The sequence below is a fragment of the Asterias rubens genome, chromosome 19 (assembly GCF_902459465.1).
Source record: "Asterias rubens chromosome 19, eAstRub1.3, whole genome shotgun sequence".
Lineage (NCBI taxonomy): Eukaryota > Metazoa > Echinodermata > Asteroidea > Forcipulatida > Asteriidae > Asterias > Asterias rubens.
Window position 1 is genome coordinate 8690472 of NC_047080.1, and position 20856 is coordinate 8711327.

The 20856-nt window shown below is 38.0% G+C and overlaps 1 protein-coding gene across 11 annotated transcripts in view; it reads right to left on the reverse strand.

Annotated features, from left to right (window-relative positions):
* LOC117303040 (discoidin domain-containing receptor 2-like) overlaps positions 1-20856 on the reverse strand; it is a 58568-nt gene that overhangs the window by 29268 nt on the left and 8444 nt on the right. For 6 of the 11 annotated variants that reach the window (XM_033787088.1, XM_033787091.1, XM_033787087.1 and 3 more), the window contains exon 2: positions 17395-17487. The gene's annotated coding sequence lies outside the window, so the exon portion shown is untranslated. The other 5 variants (XM_033787092.1, XM_033787082.1, XM_033787084.1 and 2 more) reach the window with 4 other exon arrangements.

Sequence of the window (20856 nt, forward strand, 5' to 3'; positions counted from 1 at the left end):
TGAGTCATCATCACATTCAGTAATTAATTTGATCGACCTCAGTGGGCTACCTGTCCATCAATTACTGTACTTCCCGATAATACAACAACAAACAACCCCAAGAAATCCAATAAGCAACCTGCCCAGATGCATGAAATCTAATCCGACAGCGATGTTTAGACCTCATCAAACTCCGCTGCTTGCAGGTAAAGGCTGGAACGACCGCCATCATATTAATTTTTCATGGGATGCTGTTTTGACTGGCAAATCACAGCATGTGGATACACTCTATTATCATGCAAGTGATGCCTGTAATTTATTGCACAACTTAATTAAATCGTTCTTTCTTAATGAAGCTCCAGTACAGCAATACATAATGTTTGCTGATGGTGTGATTTGGATAATGGGATAACAACACCGAAACAGTGTAGTGGGCAGAGATCCACCCCTAACAAGAAAATGAAACCCTCCTTGTTGTATGGCTGGAGGATGAAGCCCCCCTGAAGCTCCAGGGTAACAATTTCACCAACACATCAGAGGTTTAGGTAGAACAACACAAAATAATATGCCTAACGGTTTCAGCAAGATGCTTTGCTTAATTTCTTGTTTGTTAGGGCAAGGCATTTTTTTCCTTGATAAAGGGCAACTCTATATGAAGAAAGAGTAAATTGGTACTGAGACATTTTAAGGGGCAACGAGAACGAAGGGGCAACAAGAGGCATTATGACCAGAGGCCGGGCAAAGAAACAATTGCTCCATTGCCTCTTTCAGGCATGCAACTGTAACTTTACCAAAAAAAGAGGAAAATACAAAATTTCACTGATTTTGTACAGTATTTTTTCAATTTTGAATGGTAAAACTGAGATTAAAAAAGGGGAAATCAGCTGATCCAAGGAAAAGTTGCATGCCTGCTCTTTAGTGCCTCCGTTGCATCGGTGAAGTGCCAGGCCAGCTGGTGTCCTTAATAGTTTTTTGCTGGAGCAAAACAAACAAGAAAATCGTGAAGCCTTAAGATGTCCCCAAAATGCTGATCAATCATGGGATTGCTTTGCAACGCTGTAGTAAAATAACTTCATTCCAAACCACCAAAAACCCAATTTGACTAAAATGGCGAACTGTAGGGGTCAAACTCTTGACACTATACATGTAGTAGGACATGAACTGCTTCAATATTCATTTCTGTATATTTTTAGTACCATTTAAAGTACAGTTGAAAAATGATCCTACCGACTCAAATGTTTACTCAGAATGTCATTTTTGCTATTTTTAATGATAAGGCCACTGGCCACCTCAAAAAACATTAGGTATTGACAACCTACATACAGTAATACAGCTCTACTTACCATCCTCCCTACTAGAATTGTTTTCACAATTGAATGGTAACTATTATACGTACAGTACATTGATTACAGCCTATACAAAAGAGCGTACTCCTCATTGTGAGACCACTGATCGGTCCATAATGATCAATATTCAGTGATAAGGATCCTTTGTACATGCAGTTGGAATCATAGACAACAGCAGATGTAATCATAGACAACACTCACCATCACTTCACATACAGGGTATAAATGTTGTATTCCACAATCATTCATGTACAAATCATGGGCACGAAGAAAGAAAACAGCTACTACTTTCTTGCAGACAGGTGCACTGCTGGGATCTGCTGTACACTGTACACAGCCTACCTGTGTACAGAGCCTCTGGTTGTACAAAAGTCATAGACTGTACAAGACATCCAAAGCATAATTACATCTTATCCTGTACATACAATTATATCCACGCTTACATCCAATTTCCCTCGGTTGGAAAATCCTCCGCGTAATCCGTTCTGAAGTGAGACTGCCTTTGAATCGCTGCACACGTCTGTTCCACAGCACCAACACATTCGATCATTCAACACAGAATGGTCCTCAGTGAGTGAATGCCATTTGCCCAAATTCTGTAAACACCCCAGTGTGTTGTATGCTTGTGTGTGCATCGAGCCCCCATAGGGTATTGACCCTTGACTGTCATCCACTTAAAATACTTGGAGCATATAATGCCAGCAAAATGGTATTGTGTTGGCCAGGTGGATAAAATCATACGTTTGTGTGAATGACTAGTGATAATCTGTCTGCCCATAACCAAGGTGTTTTTGCTGAGGCCATACATGTACCAATGGCCATAGGCCTACACATTATAAATGACTTGTGAAGACTCCCCAAAATGTACTGTATGAGAGCATGGAGGAAGAAAATTCCTCCATGATGAGAGTGACCCCTATAAAACTGTACAATAAAAAAAACCTAAATGTCCTTGCTCCATGATAATATCAATCAAAAACATCCTTTGATAACTATTTAATAAAAAAAATGATAAAATTACATTAGTACAGCATCTTCAGACTAAAATTTTGAGAATGACAATATTTGCCAACCAATTTCTCAGAAAATTTCAAATGGGCTAGACATCAATAAAAATCAAACATTTGTAACAAAATAGCACAAACTGTCTCCCTGATTTATGACCAGACCAGAAATACTTGGCTTTTCTGTGAAATACCACATAAATGTCTGGCATGGTGATTGACCTCTAAAGGATAACATTTTGCTCATTTACTCGCTCTCTTGATGTTACAACTGGGGTATCAATTTGTAAGAGTGGTCATGTTTTGAAACGCATTGACAGATGTCTTGTTTTCATGCTAGAGTGTATGTGAGATTGTTTTAAATTTCAAGTGGTTTGGATCTTCACAATTATTCTTTGTTTTGAGGATGGATACATGTAGTTTCAAAAAAACAAACAACCTGCTGAAGTCTTACACAGGTAAACAAAAATACTTTAATGACAAAATGTACCATACTTATTGACTTGAGGTTTTCCTTTTGCAAATAAATTAAGATAACAAAATTTCGATATAAAAAATAAGGCTGTATTTGGCAATAAGTATTAAAACATTTGCGAGGCAACAAAAACCCCAGTTCATCTGACATTAATATATACACAGAGACATGAATTGGACACTCTATATGCCCTGCAGAATTCATTTCTACATCCAAATGTTTTATATTTCGCTGCAAACTTAATCAACAAATTTACCGGGCCGATACTCGCAAACGGAAATTACCTCCGAGCCAGGGTAAAGTACTTGAAAACCTCATGCATTGCAAATGAGCCAGTTACTGTCTATATTGCAAGGCCATGTTAGAAGGTATGCTCAGAATGAGCCACAAGAAAAGAAAACAGCGCTGACATTTTAAATCCAACAATCTGTCCTATTGCCGATTGATCAAACAACAGGCAGAAAACTAAATGTGAAAGACTAATAATATCAGAAGGTTTCAATGTAATTTTTTCATTTTGCTTTGAAGTTATACATTACTAAATCTTACAAAGACATATTTTTAAAGAGAACGTATACATCATCATGTACCTTTGTTTTTTGAACCGTTTGATTGTTTTAATTTTATATAATGTAGATTATAAACAACAAACCTTACTTGCGTGAACATTTCATTTCAAAAGGTGCTTTTGAGAACACTAAAAATGACTAATTGATAATTGGAATTCACAATGTTTCTGACAGTAACGCTTCCCAAATTCAAACTTTTGGTTATAAAAATTATCTTCTTCCATAACCACATTACTTCAAAGTGAATGGATTCTCAAATTGCTTGTAAATACACAATTGAAAGCTGCTGTACTTCAAACCAAGTGAGTTTTTAATGCCAATAATTTTAGGATTGATTACCAAACAAATACCTTATCTCTCATGTAAAATAAACCACAACCTAATTAAAGCAGCTATTTCATGGACAGTAAACTGAAGTGTAAAGTGTAAGCTTTGTGTTTGTTCATTAAAAACCCAATTTCCGTTCAACCTAAAGTGATAAATGGCAAAGTATATTTTACTCCTGTAAGCCTACAAAATTTCAACCAGCCAAACTGCTTCTTTTGTAAGTATTCAAAGGAGTGGTATTGCACAACAGCACATCTGATTGTTGATCTTTTAAAAAAAGGAGCTGTCACCAACAATCTTAGTCACCAGTCTTTCTTTGTGACAGTGGCGTGATCCTGGGAGGACATGTAGTGTGTATCAAATAGTCAACTTCTCCTTTTGTACAGGTGTTAATGCTGTGTACATGAGCAGTATGCTGCATCTCTCAGGTGTGCTGGAAATGATGACTCACAATCGAATAGAATAATTTAAAATGTACGCTTACGTAGACATCCAGGAATTTATTTATAGGGTATTTTTATTTTATTTTAGCTAAAGCTTCAAGCATGAGAACAGATGATACATTGTTGAATGTTGAATAAGTGAATAACTCATTTCTTTGCGATGTGTTCATTATGATGAAGTTGTGAACGTAAGCTAGCCCCCCCCCCCCAATCTCAGTCCATTTTGATGGCTGAAATCTAAATAAACCTGAGCCAACCCATTGTCTCCACATTAAAATGCATATATATGCATTGGTTGTTATTCTCTGTGGTACTCAAGTTTGGGCTAGGGTCATTGGTAAGTCAATGCCTCTTCAACTTTCAGGAACTGTTGTAGATTAATGCTTTTTTGCCCCCACCCCATTAATAGCTGTCAACATATTTCAAAATTTCCCATCTGGTAACAATTTGCTCGTCTTTGTTCTTCATAATTTCCCTTTGCTTTAATTTGCTGTGCTCACTTAACTGTCCTTCACTGTGGCCGGAATTTAATGGTTTCAATTTTCATCGGATCATGTTATAAGTTCAAGGCCGTGGTGGACATTAGAAACACTTCACATCTCATCACGCTCAAGTCATTCAACAACAAACGGACTACGCAAGCCTTCAATAGTCACAGCGGATTATGATCGCCCAAATGAATTTCACACCAACCTTGTCTGTTGTATTCAAATTAAATCCCCCCTCCCCCCTCTGGCTATGTGTAGCCCCCAACAAATAAATTGTTTGCTGCTATTTCCGGATTAGCCCCAAGGGGAGGAAGGGATAGGTGGATTTATGTTCCAAGGATGCAAGGCACTGATAGGGGATTAGTTTGTTTTAGAAATTATTACAACTTCATCACATGTTCTTCATGTTCTTTGATATACCTACCATGCTACAACATTCCAGTCCTTGGCCTCATATGGCACAACAAAACTAAAACCATTTTTAAAGAAATGGGCATATTTTGAAAAATATACTTTGCAGGGTCCTGCCATTTTTTTGTAACACCTTTGCAAAGTTTAAGTTGTAATAAATGAAGACCAATTACCCAAGACAATTCAATGTTGTAGATATTTATAAACTAGAACATCAGAGTACAAATCCATGTATCAAAACTATCTGTGTTGAAACAACCTATATAAAAGTTCCAACTAATCTAATTGTTAATTATCAATGGCCCATGGCAGTTATTACAGGGCGTCAAACTTAATAAGACAGACTTTCAAGAATGGTCAAGGAATGAGACCTTTTATCAACCTTCCTGTTACTTCTTTAAGCCCTTTTCACACTACTGCATTCCCAGGGGTTGCCCCAGGGCATGAAGGACGGCCTTTTCACACATGAGCACTTTGCCCCGGTCTGCCCCAGCAAATAGGCATACATACCCGGGAATAAGTACTGGTAAAATCTTGGGGTATTCATTCTTGAAACATTAACCCTGTGGAATAGGGACAAAGTTCAAAAGTGTGCCAGGGTAGCCATGGGGTAAAACTTCCCCGGGGTTGTATTCCACAGGGATAAGAGATACAGTGCAAAAAGTTATTGGAGAGGCCCGTACTGTTCCACTAATAATTGGAAAAACCGTTCCACTGTACAGGAGATCCAAGCATTGACACAAACACAGTATTGAATAATAATTTCATATTATCCTGCTTGTATAATTCACAATCCCATAAATGAAGCCATTCTATAAATCAATAAGCTAGGAGGTTTAACAGTCAGGAAAAGACTTTAAAGCTTAGCCAAACTCATTCCACTTCATACAGGAAATCAATGGCACTGTAATAGGAAATCAATAATGAGCGCATTATTGCAATTCTTTATGCCCAGAGGTAGATGCCAGGAAACTAGCATGATTGGAAAAGATAACACACAAAATCCTCCTCCCGAGGCTTTCCAATCATCATTTCAGGTACTTGAAGTTGGATTTGTGTACTATTCAGAAACCCCACAAACTAAAAGTAGAATGTTCTGCAAAAGATGATGCTCAAAGAGAGAAAAAGAGTAAATTGATCCAAACCCGGCAGCATCTAGTTTGGGTTTCATTGCCATATAATAGTGAACGAAACTCTAACACCAGGAAATAGCTTTGAGTCATGACAGTTCAATAGGGAAGGGGAGGGATTTGAACCATAGACTATAGATTCACTACACATAGCCTCATCGACCACCATATTTGATGATTAACAATGGAAAAGTGTCTGCGTGTACGCACTGTGCACAACTCTCGGCCAATGATCGCCTTTCACGCAGATACGTTTCTCCAAAGATGGTGGTCAATGACGTCATACATCTATAAAGGGCAAATGACTATGTATTTTAGCCTCACTCTGCGACTGAAGCTTTATAATAAAAGAGCAAACAGCAGGGGGAACAACAGTACTACTAACCTTGTCACGTTTTTCAAATTGTAGTATAAGGTAGTGAAACCAAACTAACAAAAGATTTCCAATAATTATTCAACGACAAGAGTCTACTAGATTCAACTTGATTTACAGATTACGAGTTAGCTGCACTCCCTCTGCGTACTAGTAACCCATGATGTGCTCTATTGCTAGAGCATTAGTGTATAATACAGAGCCCCCCACTGTGGCATCAATAATTTGGTGAGCTGCTCACCTAAATATAGATGATCTTGGCCAAAACCCACACTGTGTTGACTGACAGCTTGGGAAATTGAAACAAAATTGAAGCACGATGAGATGATGTGAGGGAAGGGGGAAACATGTTGATTGATCCTATATTTTGCATACTGACAAACTGATGTGATGTGTACAGTGTCAGTTTAGAATACAAGGCTCAAAATATACATCCACTGGACCACTGTTCAGCTTCCGTAATTTTACCATCGTGCCAGGACACCAACAGCCAATCAAATGCCACAGTCTAGTGTTTTTCCAAAAATCTTTTCGAATCCAAATCTTCTCCTCAAAGTTCAGTCAATATACCCCCAAAAACTGTTGGCCTTGTATACAATTATTTCTGTTCCAGTGATAAGTCAGAGCTACACATGTACAAGATTTTCTTAAAATTCATTGAACTCTGGATTATACCCTGCCTAGTTTGTTCTAATAAAACAATGTAGGCCCAACATGTTACACTTTGTACGTAGAAAGCTCTTTCTCATGAAGATTCTGGTCTTATGAAACAAATTCTGGTCCAGTAAACACTTTGAGCTACAACAAGCCCTGCAGTCTTGTGGAATTTTACCTCAAATTCAACCCCTATATTTTATCCAGATAATTATCTGCATCTCAAAAGTCAAAGAACTCAACGCCTTGTTTTCAAAAGCGTTGAAGATTCCTTGTTCCTTCACTTGAGTGTCTTGGGAATATGAAGAATTCCATCTTAATTTAACTCTGATGACATCTGGATGTGACATTCTGCTCTCAACTAAAATATTTAACGCTGCACCCGTTTCCTTTCGCACCAAAATTACGGTATTTTTCAACGGAGGTGGCAGAGTGTGAAATCGCTGGCGACAGGCCTGAGCAGGCCAGACCAATCGGGATATCATTGATGGGCTGGGTAGCTCTACTCTGGTAATTAGACCACGGGCCATTCAGCCAAGGCATACATAATCACACCCAATCAAAAACATACTCGGCTCAACCTTTCCATTCAAATGATAGCTTGAGGCTTTTCCATATAATGTTTACATTGCAACTTACAATTTCTTTTTGCAGTTATAGGTAAATAGAGAAGTGAAAAGGCATTTTATTTAAAAGTGTATGCGTACTTGTAAGTAACCTAAAGTGTATGCTTACTTGTAACTTAAAGGTGTATGTGACTTGTAACTTAAAGTGTGTATTTACAGCACAATACCTTTGTTTCAATGGGAGACTTTTAAGACGCTGGCAGCAGCAGACATAACAGTCCTTTTATGGCACTCTTTTTGTGCGCAGTCCTTTTGTGCGCACATGCTCAGTATTGCACGCGTACATGTATATGTAGGTCTGAGCACGCGCACTACTTGCAAGGACCATAGAGGAAGTACCTGTGAAAAAGGACCGTCCAAAAGTTTCCTATTGTAAGGGTTTTATTAACAGAGAAAGCATGACATGTTTCACTGGAAATCTTCAAAAGACATGCATTTAAAACTGCATTGTTAAATCCAACATTTAAACGTTACATATCCAAATTAAACACTTCATATAAACATAAACCACCTGCTTGGTTTCCTCACACCTTGGGGTCATACAAATACTCCCAATCAATTATTCACAACCTAATAGTGCATTTACCCATCATGTGTTCCTTCTGTAAACTGAGTCAATTAACAAGATACAAAGTGACTGGAAAGTCACCATTTTTAGAAAGGAAAATTGTGATAAAAAGTAATTCTGGGTTTCAGCACCATGACAATTGCCCCTCCTTTTGATCCCAGGAGTTATTTCTATTGAGAGTTTGATCTCTTTAGAACAGTTGATGCCAGCTTGTCAAAACACAGGATATGTAATTAGTAAAGAGCTAAACAAGGAAACTGTTTAATATCCTAATTACTTGAACTAGTTGTTGTCTTTATATATAGGGATAACTAGACACAAAGTTCGTTATGGGTAACGTTTTTTCAGTGAGTCGACCAATGACTCAAAACCTGAACTACTTTGTTGTGTATTGTGTTTGCATTTCACAAATTGATATCATTGCAGGCTGCTTTAATGCAATTTCCTTCCTTCATGATCTATCGTTCAAAAATCAATAGGCAAATGAGGCAATAACCTCCAGGCCCCTGGTCATTGCCTTCATGCCTTGTTGCCCATAAAATATCACAGTATTTTTTATTTTTTTTTTTTCCTCAGAAAGGTTTCCCTAATAGAAAATCTGCCATGACCTTACAAGAGTCAGGCCTGGATGTGCGCAATTTAAGAAGAAAAAAAATCAGCAAACAAAATGATCGAAACTGAGAAAGATGTGTTTCTTAAATCAATGAAGCACAACCGAATCAATCCACTTTGGCTATGGCTATAGCCGCTGGCTCACAACGACTATGGCTATACATGTAGCCACTGGCTGCATCAACAATATTGAAGAAGAGGACACTTTGTCATTCAGGCTAAGCCATCAATTTGGACACTGCCTTAAAAAGTGCTTTTTATATTATACTTACAGGCCTGAAATTACACACAGGCCCTGGAGGCCATGGCCTTCGTTGCTCCTGGTCTTGGCCTTGATGCCCCTTCAAAAGTTTCTACTTGACTCAACATTTTCAAACGAAAGTGCCCTTTGCAAAATGAAAATGGCCTTGCCCTTTCAAAGATTTAATTCCAAGCCTGTAGATAGGCTGACACAGTAACAAGTTCTTGAACATTATCTGCTTTGATACAAGAAGTCTCAGAGGAATTCATTATCTGAAAACGTCAACATTCAAATATACCATTTTCCACACCTGACCTCAAAAGGTCAAAGACAATGCCCTTAGGTTTCTCCACTACTCCCAGCTAAAGTTACAGACTGGCTGCCACATGGTTCGTACCAAATTACAACATCACAATGAATTCTGTCTCTGTGGGGACATCATGCTGAGAAACCCATGTCATGGTTTGATGGTTTGCTGGAGAGGCAGAAATTCCAAAAATTTTCAGTATAACTCCCGTTCAAGCAGATAATAAAATCTGATCATGAAACAAATATTAGTTTCAATTTGTGTTGAAGAAGTTAGTTGAACTTAGCAGTGTAGCATGATGAAATGAGGAATTAGTGAGTAATAAATCATAAACTGGGACAAAATTAACATGATGTTTATATAACAAAAAATTGAAAGGTTGTAAAATCCCAACTGATTGATAAAAGTCACAAATTGTGTACATTTTATTTTGGCCCATGTTCTGGTTTATGTGTTCTCTACATAGGCAAAACCAGTAACATTGAACCAAGATTGAACACTCATTCTCAGATCAACTTGCTTGTTATATGAAACACAATTGGGGTTCATAATTCTCCTTGGCATCCAAATAAGCCCATCCAGACACCGCTGCCAGAATACAGTATGGCCAGACAGTTCTCCCCACTGGGATAAATGCATGGGAACTCAGTAGAAGCAGAGGGTTCGGTGTTTACAACCCTAAATTTGGCCATTTCCCAATCCTTCAGTTTAACGCAGGAATTCAATGCGATATTGCTTGACCCCGACCAGACACCCATTGTGCACGTCTTTCAAAGCAGTGAATGCTTGAGGAAGGTAATAATATCATGGCAACTCTACCTACATGTTAACCACGGAGGAAGGTTATACACAGCAAACTTGATAATTCTGCTACAATTGAACTACCTAACTAAAACAGCGATTTCCTTTCTCAATTTGCAGATTTCTGTAGAGCTAGAAAGAAGCCAACAAGTATTTTTTTATTGTACATCCTGTGTTGATTACTGGTGTACACATATTTAGCATGCTTAATTCTGCCAGGTGCAGCCGGGCAGCCGGCAAGGGGTGCAGTGCACTTTGATGTCTGTTGGTCTGTTGACACAGTAAATATTTGTGCTATGTAGGGGAGTTTGTCACTTGATGAGTTCCACGAACTAATACAGTACATGAAAAGAACAGTACACCTCCCTGGTATTTAAGAAATAACTACATGTAGTTCACTGGTATTTCATTGGAACTTGGATTTGCTAGAGGCCTAAATGTTGGAGAACGAAAAAAGGTACACATCTCTGTACTAATCTTCTATTTCCAGTAGTGTCCTCTGTCAATGATGTTATGACAGAGTTGTCCCCAGATCTCTCTGTCCCTCATGCATTTAGATATAATGATTAATATTATTTATATATATACTTCATACTTTGTCAACCTGTCTATTAGCCTATACAGTAGGCCTACACATACATAGCCTACATACCATGACATCTCTGAAATGCTGAAAGTATTGAAAAGAAGCAATTTTGAGACCACACTATTTCATCATTATGTATAACAGCAAATAGCAAATTTTGAATTCTTATTTAAAAATTAGATTGACAGCCTAAAGTATGAAATGTAGGTTACATTTGTGTAAGTTGTGACCTATTCTGAAAATAACCAAAAATAACCAAGCCCTCCAGTCAATCTAAGGTCACTGTAAATCCATTAAGAAAACTTCCAAAAACCACAGCCTTTAAACTCCTTTTGATGTATAATCTTACACTTGGAGTCTCTACATAACCCATTTAACTGACTTGCCACAGACCCAATGCAGCTGCCCTAATTCTTCTGCCATCAAAATAATCCCATAACAGAGAATGACCTGCTGTCATCATACCAAGGAACGACATTCTTGGCATGGTTTGCACCATTGAGGAGGTAGCCCAATAATCCTGAGTGCACAAGCAGTGGCAAAAGTGGTCCATTCCTTCCTAATTTAAATTTTTTACTTTTTTTGGTTTCTTTATCCTTGTGGATTACACTGCAATGTCTCCAAGACACAACACAGGCCTGATACTTCATGGTGGCAGCAAAGGCGATTGCCTCCATGCCCCCTGCCCTTGAAATGCTCCAGTAGATTGGCAATTTCCTCATAGGGTGCCCTTTACCAAGGAGCAAATACATTGGTGCCCTTGATGCCCTTTCAAAAACGAAGCATACAGACAGGTCTGACAACACCATGCAACAAAACATCATCAAGTATACATTACATTTCTGGAGAACTGAATGTCCTTGTACGGAAAACCACTTTGCAAATTGAGTATGAAATTGGAAGAATGTATCCCAAAATTATTTGTTTTGTGTTTCCTGTAAACAAGTCATTTTACACATGTCAACAGGAGTCTATGGAATGTCAAACAAAAGTAGCAAGGGCATGAAACATTACAGCAGCTAATAAGCACAAAACCAGCCATGGTTCCCCCTCCAACTTTAACATTTGGACCATTAATAAAGCACATAAGTTCCACAATGAATTTTTGTTTTCTGCATACGAACACATGTAGGTTATTTTTCTCCTTTAACCTTCTAAACTTTCAGTCTCAAGTTCACACCAAAGCTTGGGAACCAAACTGTAGGAATTCATTTTGCCTCAGGGGTTTTAAATGATTCCAAGGTGGCCAGGAACCTTTGCAGCATGAATTCACAGACATTCATTGTGATGGTTATGTCGATTCACTTTTACAAGCTGTAGCCTGTAAAATTATCAAAATATTATAAACATCTTGAATCACCCCTGAAACTTACCCAGAAGCATTTTGGTTGTTTGTAAAGGAAAACTTGTAAGAATGAACGTAGGGCCTACCTAAAAGTTGTTGTTTTGGTCACAGGGAAGTTTCCATTGCCTATAGTAAATAAGAACATCATCTGAGAAGGAATTTGTAAATGAAAGGTTCATGATCGCTTACTTCTGATATAACCGTTGAGATATTGAACATTTCAGAAGTTAAACCACTTGAAAATATTGACCACTAAGCAGGTGGGAACCTTGGTTTCACAGAATCACTTACTTAACTACTTAATAATAAGGGCCTGTTTAATATGAGAAAAGTGAAGTCCACAGGAAGTGAGTGGGTGTCAGGCTGGTTACAATTAAGTCCAGTTATTACTGATTTTTCTGTAATGTTAAATCGCACCCAGAGGCATCACCTCACGCAGGGGTCAAGATTGGGCTGGTCTGGATCTTAAAAGAAAACTTCAGGGTGTTCTAAGAAACTGGAAGGTGTGTTTGCAAAATTAACTGTTTACTGATATGTTCCATACCAAAAAGTTGTGACTTTACCAGTTTGAGGAATTGTCTTGGGACTTTGCGGGTTGTAACATCAAACTTTGAGTTGGCAGAGGTTTCAATACCATACACCCACTCTTACAGGTCATTCACACTTTAATTAAAATCAAAATGTGCACATACAAGTAAATATGTCTTACTGTCAATCTTGTGCTTAGGTTTAACAATAGAGGAGAAGCAATATTTTCCTTCCTCCATTGGTTAACCCATGGTTAACCATGGGTTACATGACTGACATACAGTAAACGTACCTGGCTAGCTGTACAAGCAAATCATATTCAAGTAAAACCTTGAGTCTTTCCAAAAAAGGAACCATGGACAAATCAAACAACCAAGACTTAGACAACTTTTCTCTGAAAAGTCCTTCACATTGAAAATCACTGAGAAGTTTGCTTTTAGGGCCTATACAACAATTGTGGCCTATATGTTCTAACAAGAGAAAATTTCACAAACTAAAAATTGACCCATAACACTTAAAAAACAATTAAAAAAACATTAACATCACAGCAGTTTTCATGGTGCCCTGTGCTTTTTCTCTGGTGCCATCTGCAAAATTTCAATATGATTCAGATTTTCCTCATTGAAGTGCCCCCTACCAGTGGAAAATTGTCGTGCCCCTTCATTTCAAAGCCTGAAATATGTGTGTTAGATTTTCATTAAAAAGTTATAAACCAGATTGCTAACCACAGGGGAAACAATTATGCCAAATATTTTGCACATGTGAACTAAATCTTTTAATATCCTGAACTTTTGAAATATCAACAGGTTACATGTATGTGACTCACCAGATAATTATGTAGAGAGTTAGTTTACACAGACAAGTGGGTGAATTTATTTACATGCATTTATCTGCTGTTTATTTCAGAGTACTTTGTTTGTTTGCTTTCAGATAACTGTCTTTGAACACATAAAAGTGCTCCTTTCGATAGACAAGGAAGAAGAGAGATTGCCTTTTAGTATATGACGACAAAAACTTGTGCACTCCCTTACTGTGAAATAATTAGCGTTTTGATTATCGGTGTTTCTTGCAAAAAAAGACTTGCCATGCAAAATGTTTGTGCTACTGTTGTTTATATGTGTATTAGGCCTGCCAATCACCTATGGCCATCCCTTGGTTTCATTACCAGAAAGATTTAATAATTCAATTTCTCCACCACACTTCTTGCCAACTAACTAGAGTAGGAGTAATGGTACATCAAGATGTGATTCACTATGCCACTCACACCTGTTTTATCAAAAGAACAGTGGATCAGCACATGCCATAAAACAAAACTAATTGCCTCAACATTAGGGTGTAATTGACATTTAATTACTTGGCATTGCAAGGAGTTAAGCAATTTACACCTTATTGTGGTAACAGGGATGACATAAGACAGTAAATCTTATCATGAGGTGTGCTGTCACTGTCTTGTGATTAGGTTTTTACCATGGGTAACAGGACACATGTACAGTAAGCTTACCTGGCTAGTTGTACAAGAAAATCCTATTCAAGTAAGACCTTGAGTCTTCCTAGAAAAGGAACCACAAAATCAAACAACCAGGGCTTAGAAAATTTTTCTTTGAAATGTCCCTCATTGAAATCACTGAGGTTTTTCTTACATGTAATGTACGTTGCAATGTGGCAGCTGTCATCAAACCTATATTATAGGGGGCTTACATGAAAAATATATTTTACGTTAGGTTTGTAGTATGGTCGAATTTGTGTATTAAAAATAACAGACAGTGATGTTTGTATAACGTACACACAGATCCTTGTCATTTGAGTGGTGGAGCACGCATCACATGTCATCATTTATTTTGCCATGATGTATACTGCCATGACCCTCAAAAATTTAATATAGGACTAGGACTAGGAGTCCTGTATGGATAATTGTAGGAAGCAATCATTGGGCACTTTGCAGAGTCGTTACAAAAAAAATAATTCCCTGCACGTTTATCCAAACGAGACAAAGTTTGTGTCTAGATAGAGTCTTCCGCGTTCTTTAGAAGTTTTTTTTTAGAATTTACAAAGTTGGGTGGCGCCCCATGACAAGTTTCCAGGTCTGTTTTGCACAATTTGTGAATTAAATTCAAATGACATTAAATGCATACGTGTGAGTTATACTTAAAAACAAATATAGAATGTGTTTCGATCATGCACAGTTGTCACAAAATATAAATCATGGTGAAATCTAGCTTTTTCCATTTCACTTGGCTTTATCTTGTTCCAGATTTCTGAATCAATTCACTCATAAGCATCCAATTGTAAAACATACCAAGTTAAGATGTCAATCAAGAAAGATGTGGTTGGATACACCAAATTCAAAGAATTACACCTTTTTTGCAATTATTAATCGGGTTATTTACACCGCGTACATGAAGTTGAAAACACATGTTTTTCCAATTAGTTTTGAAACCAAACTCCATGAGTGAGATATGGCAAATCCAAAAATCTTTGTGTAATTCACCTGTTGAATACACTGGTTGGCGCATTTTATTTATGAAGTATGCTTCATACCATTAAAGGCAGTGGACACTATTGGTAATTACTCAAAATAATTATTAGCATAAAACCTTTCTTGGTCACGAGTGATGGGGGGAGGTTGATGGTATAAAACATTGTGAGAAACGGCTCTCTCAGAAGTGCCATAGTTTTCGAGAAAGAAGTAATTTTCCACAAATTTGATTTCGAGACTTCAGATTTAGAACTTTAGGTCTCGAAATCAACCATCTAAACACACACAACTTTGTGTGACAAGGGTGTTTTTTCTTTCATTATTATCTTGCAACTTCGATGACCGATTGAGCTCAAATTTCCACAGGTTTGTTATTCTATGCATATGTTGAGATACACCTACTGTGAAGGCTAGTCTTTGACAATTACCAATAGTGTCCACTGCCTTTAAGTTCCAACCATAGTGATAGCCAGAGGGGTGTATGGTTGTCTTTTGGACACCCTGTTAGAAACTCAAACATCCTGCTCATCTGTCTATCTGCCATTACCATGTACTGTGAATTTATTGTAAGTGAACAATTTGTACACCCAGTTTTTAAATTTCCAACAAATTTGGACACCCACTTACTAAATCCTGGCTAAAACTTTGGCTCCAACACCCTTTACTTCATATAACATTGAAGTAACACCAGGGGTCAAACCCCCTTACTAGCATTTGACTTGATATTACATGCATTATTAGATATTTTGTGAGGAACCAGTTAACTTTTCACACGTTCTGCATTATCAAGTTTCCTTTGTAGGAAAAAAATCTCCAGGCCATAGGGTTTCTCAAGGCTATGAAAACCCTCAAAGGATTTAGTACCATTTCTATTGCTTGACATAAGGTCATCCACAGATGAACTTGACCACAAACTGAGTTGATTGATTGAACCGGCTGCCTCTACTCTTGTCTGACTTGCGGGTTAAAGTCACAACAAGCAGCCAAAGAATTCATCAATACACACTGCACCACTGGCAAGAATCCATTGGGCCAGTAACCCCCCCCCCCCCATAATATCCTGGTAACAAGTTCAAACTGACTGGTGTACATTATTGTGAGTGAACATCTCCCTGCACTTTTGGATTCATACTGATACAAGAATGTGTAGCACAATAAATTTGCCGACTGTATGATTTATACCTTTTTCAAGTGGTGTGGTTTACTGACCACAATACCTTCTCAACCTTTGGTGAACTAAACAAAAATTGATTGGTCTTACAGTGATTGGCAATAGGGTGACAAAAAGGTCACAAAATGATCATCAAATCGAAAAAATTTGTTCATGATAGGATAGACATGTTTAAGACACTACTATCACAAGGATGTAGAAAGCAGAAATTACATACAATGTAAAGTGCTTATCACATATTGGTGTTAAAATCTAATCTAAATAGCATTCCTAACCTGATGCAATTAAAGTTTCAATTAGATATTTTTGTGGCAGTACCAGCTGCCAATTAGATTCAACTTGTCACAGGGCCCGATTTCATAAAGCCTGTAGGCATAAAAACTTGCTAAAATTCCATAGCATTAACATTGTTGCAACTGGTGCCCCACTCATTTTTTTGTTAAGCAAAGAAATTTGCTAAGCAGTTTTTCTGCATAACACTAAATAGAACTGGCCACAGCCAAGCTCTAGAAAGTTATTAATCTCATCCTCTTCTTCAGGATCTTTTTAGAAATCAACGATATCAAAATTTTAAGGACACTGTTATGTTATAATTTGTTTAACTCAAACTGAATTTATATATTTTCCAACATCAGTTTCTGAACTGTCGTAAAATTAAGTAAAGTTTTGAGCTTTGGTGTGGAATATAGGAGATAAAATTGCAGACGTACAACAAAGTACTTGATGTAGGTTTGAATTCTCTTTGGGAAGAGAGTTGGCTGTACAAAGAGATGTTGTTGCGCTCTTCGTGTTTTAGTCAGTATACTGTGCTCGTCTTCAGGAGAATGCTGGACTACTGATGGTGCTGAGGCTTAAAGTAGGTAGGAGGGACGCACAATGGTAAAATTATGTGAAGCCATTTTCAGGCATTGGGTGAACAAAAACATTGACTTACCTTCTACAACTATCTCACATAATGTTGCTCCTGCCAATTTACCACTGCAGTACGTGGCACTATCCTTTCCTCTGAATCGGTGATCAGTTCAAGCTGTATGGTTCAAACAATACAAGACTCACTTATGATAATTTCCGAGTGAAAATAAATAAAAAAAGTCAGCAGTAACCTGTCACCATCCATCATGGCTAACCTCCATGTGAAATAAACACGACTAAACCAGGCTGGCACATAAATCAGTATCACCTGTAAGGCCAAGACACTTCATGGCCAGGGGGACTACTTGAGATGGGACATTTGTTCCCAATAAATATCCCTGTCCCATTTTCACACATTCTCATCGGTTCAGTTGTTTGAGAATTTGTTTTACTTTCCTCTCATCATACATTGTGCTGTAGGGAGCAGTTTTGGTTATTTGGGGGAAATTCTTGGCTCAAGATAAATCAGTACTTGTAAGGGGTTTATAAAAATGGTTGTCTCAGATTTCAAAACTGTATTTTATTTTTTTTTTTTTTTTATAGTTTAATAGTGTGTTTTCTATATCAAGTATGAGTAGAGTCGAGTCTATGAGGAAGTCCCAGATTACATAAGACATACATTTATGGTGAAAGCAACCATAAACTGTAGTGCCATTCAAGAAACATAGAATTCAAGCAATCAAACAAATACAATCAAGTTTCGACTTCATTGTGAAGAGTAACAAACGAAACAAATCCCTAAAGTTTACCCAAAATGAGAGCAATCACAGATCTTTATCAGGCTGGCAAATGTATGCCTGATTTCACCACACATGCGCACAGAGGTGATCACACCATGGAGGAAGGACTCACCCCAACAAGAATACAGGTGCACTTCTCCCACACTCACAAACATCCAGAACAAACATGATACCCACACCGATTCTGCTGATGCAGCTTTACTTTCTAAACACGCAGGCGCTAATCAGCCAGCAGCAGGTTTGGGTGAGTCACTCATAAACATGCTGGTCCAAACCTTTACACAATATCAGAATAGGCAGAAAACACCACCCAGCAGAGACCTTGGGGACCAACTCCACTACTCCAGACACATTAAGCCCCCATTCAGTAGGCATTCAGTATGAATAGAAACTGCCACTTCAATCATAGACTACTGAACCATTTGTGGTTCTATGTAGTTTTGTAAAGGCTTCAACGTAATCCATAACTGACTCAGCTATTCAGCATAGCTGCATCAAAGAACAAGATTCTGTGCTCTGCTTCCTCTAAGCATTGTCACAGTTTTGTCCTTGTTGCTAAACAAGTTATTACATTACTAAAGATTTGTGTGGGATGACTGGCGTGTTTACATCACACACAAATCTTCCGAATGTAGCAGACCATGCGTATAACACTATATGACCTTTCACCTAAAAGTCCGATTCACATTACAACAAGAATTGTCCATTAACAATTTTTACCAAACAAATATGATCTTTAATACTGTTGTCTGTAAATTAAAAGAACATCTTTGTTTTCACAAGAAGTTAAGTCACTTCTGATTATTATAACTATGGTACTGCGCAGGATTGACACTTCACAGAACCACAGAGCCACAGAGCCAATATGCCTTACAGCCCCAGGAAATATTCCAACACAAGTGTTACTTTCCCAAAGCAATGTTCTTTTTGCAAGGCAGAAAAATCTTGCCCTTGATTCAGTGAGTAAAGTATCCTACCTGTAGGCCTACCAGGTGACATCAGGTTGTTTTAGTTTTATATATAGACCTTATGCACATGACGTCATTTCGGTAGGGCACCCTCACCTAGAGGTCTAAAGGAGGCTGTTCATTGGCCAATCCTGTGCGCCGCGCGTACAAATCTGTGCGTTTCGATTGTTTCGTCACCGTTTTTCCACTAAGATGGCCGCTGGATGACGTCAATGCATAAGGTCTATTAGGCCAAATAAAATAAAAAATACCAGTTGATCGTAAAGATTTTTCCAAAAAGAGGAGGATGAGGGCCTTATTATTATTATTATTATTTTTTTTTTTTCAAGATGGCCGCTAAGTATTTCATATCAAACAGGCCACCAAATCTTCAGTTTGAACCCACGGCAAACTTATTTTATCTATTATCTACTTGTACATGAGGACCCGGGTTAACAGGGTCGGATTATTAGGCATACAGTAAAAAGATTTGCTGGTAGGCATTCACTAATTTCGTTAAATGAAACAGACGGTTATACTACCTCCATGTTTATACATGTTCGAGAGCATCACGTTAGATTCCGGAAAAACCCCATGGTGAGTCCTTTCGAAAGGAAGGTTTTTAAAAAAAACTTCTTGTCAATTGAAACTGTACTTTCTGTTTCCACGTTTCTTACACAAGCCCAATTTCAGTGCTCTTGTTGTAATGTCCACTATTTTTAGATGATAACCTGACCTGGGGGTAAGAGTATCACAGGGAGGGGAAGGGTTTAGTTCCAGCAATATAAGAGCAATGTGGCACTTTCCTCAGATATGATCCTGTTTTCTTTACTGTGCTTTACTGGTCAAAGTTTCCAAACCTAACAAGTAGTTAATATTTTGACCACCCTTCATTTGCAGACAAATCTCCATACCTCTCCTGTATAGGCTAGACACATTGGCTACTTATCCATCGTTTGTGTGAGCATTTTCAATTCACCTCAAACTCTTCACACATTCTTGTGAGGCCCTTAGCGGCGTCTTTCGGCGGTCAAATTGACTCCACTGGTCCAACAAAAAAGGGGGGTCAACATTGAGCAGTAATTGAGAGAGAAAAAAGTAACACAGTAACACCAGAACTGACCTGTGGTTTAGAACCCTCAAAGAATTTCAAGAACGACAGTGGACACAATGACCTTTTTTTTTTTCTCCTTTTTTTTGGGGGGGGGACTTTTTGTACCCAAAGATGGTTATATTTATTCACCCTTGGGGCATTTAAATGGCAACCAAAGATCACGTTTTCATTTGTACCCAAAGTATCTCAAGAGTATTTTTGTTCAAAGGAAAGATGATCACAGCTAAGGGTCTCTATAGAATCTAAAAATGAACCCCTTCCCAAGATTTATTGGGGAATTTTACCCCAATATGGCACATGTACACTGATGTGTTTTAGCATGGATAAAGCACTGTTTAATCAGTATACAAGAACGCACTTGTACTCCAAACGCCAGCCCTCTTCTCCTACCGTTCAGTCTATTGGTCAATATTGAATGTTGACCCAGCATGAACCAACTAAGCTTGACCCAAATGCCATGTTTGTTGTTTTCCTGCTAAGGTGCCGACAAAAAACAAATTAGGGTAGGTCAACATTTGGCGGTTTCTTTTTAAGGGTGGGGGGGGGGGGGGCAGAGTACTGAAATAAAAGATAAATATTGATGTGGGTGTTCACTATCAGTGGTAGGACATTCATGGTAAATGATCAGATTGGGCAGCCTCATAAGTGCATGGTATACCATTGGTAGTAAAATGGTACCATCC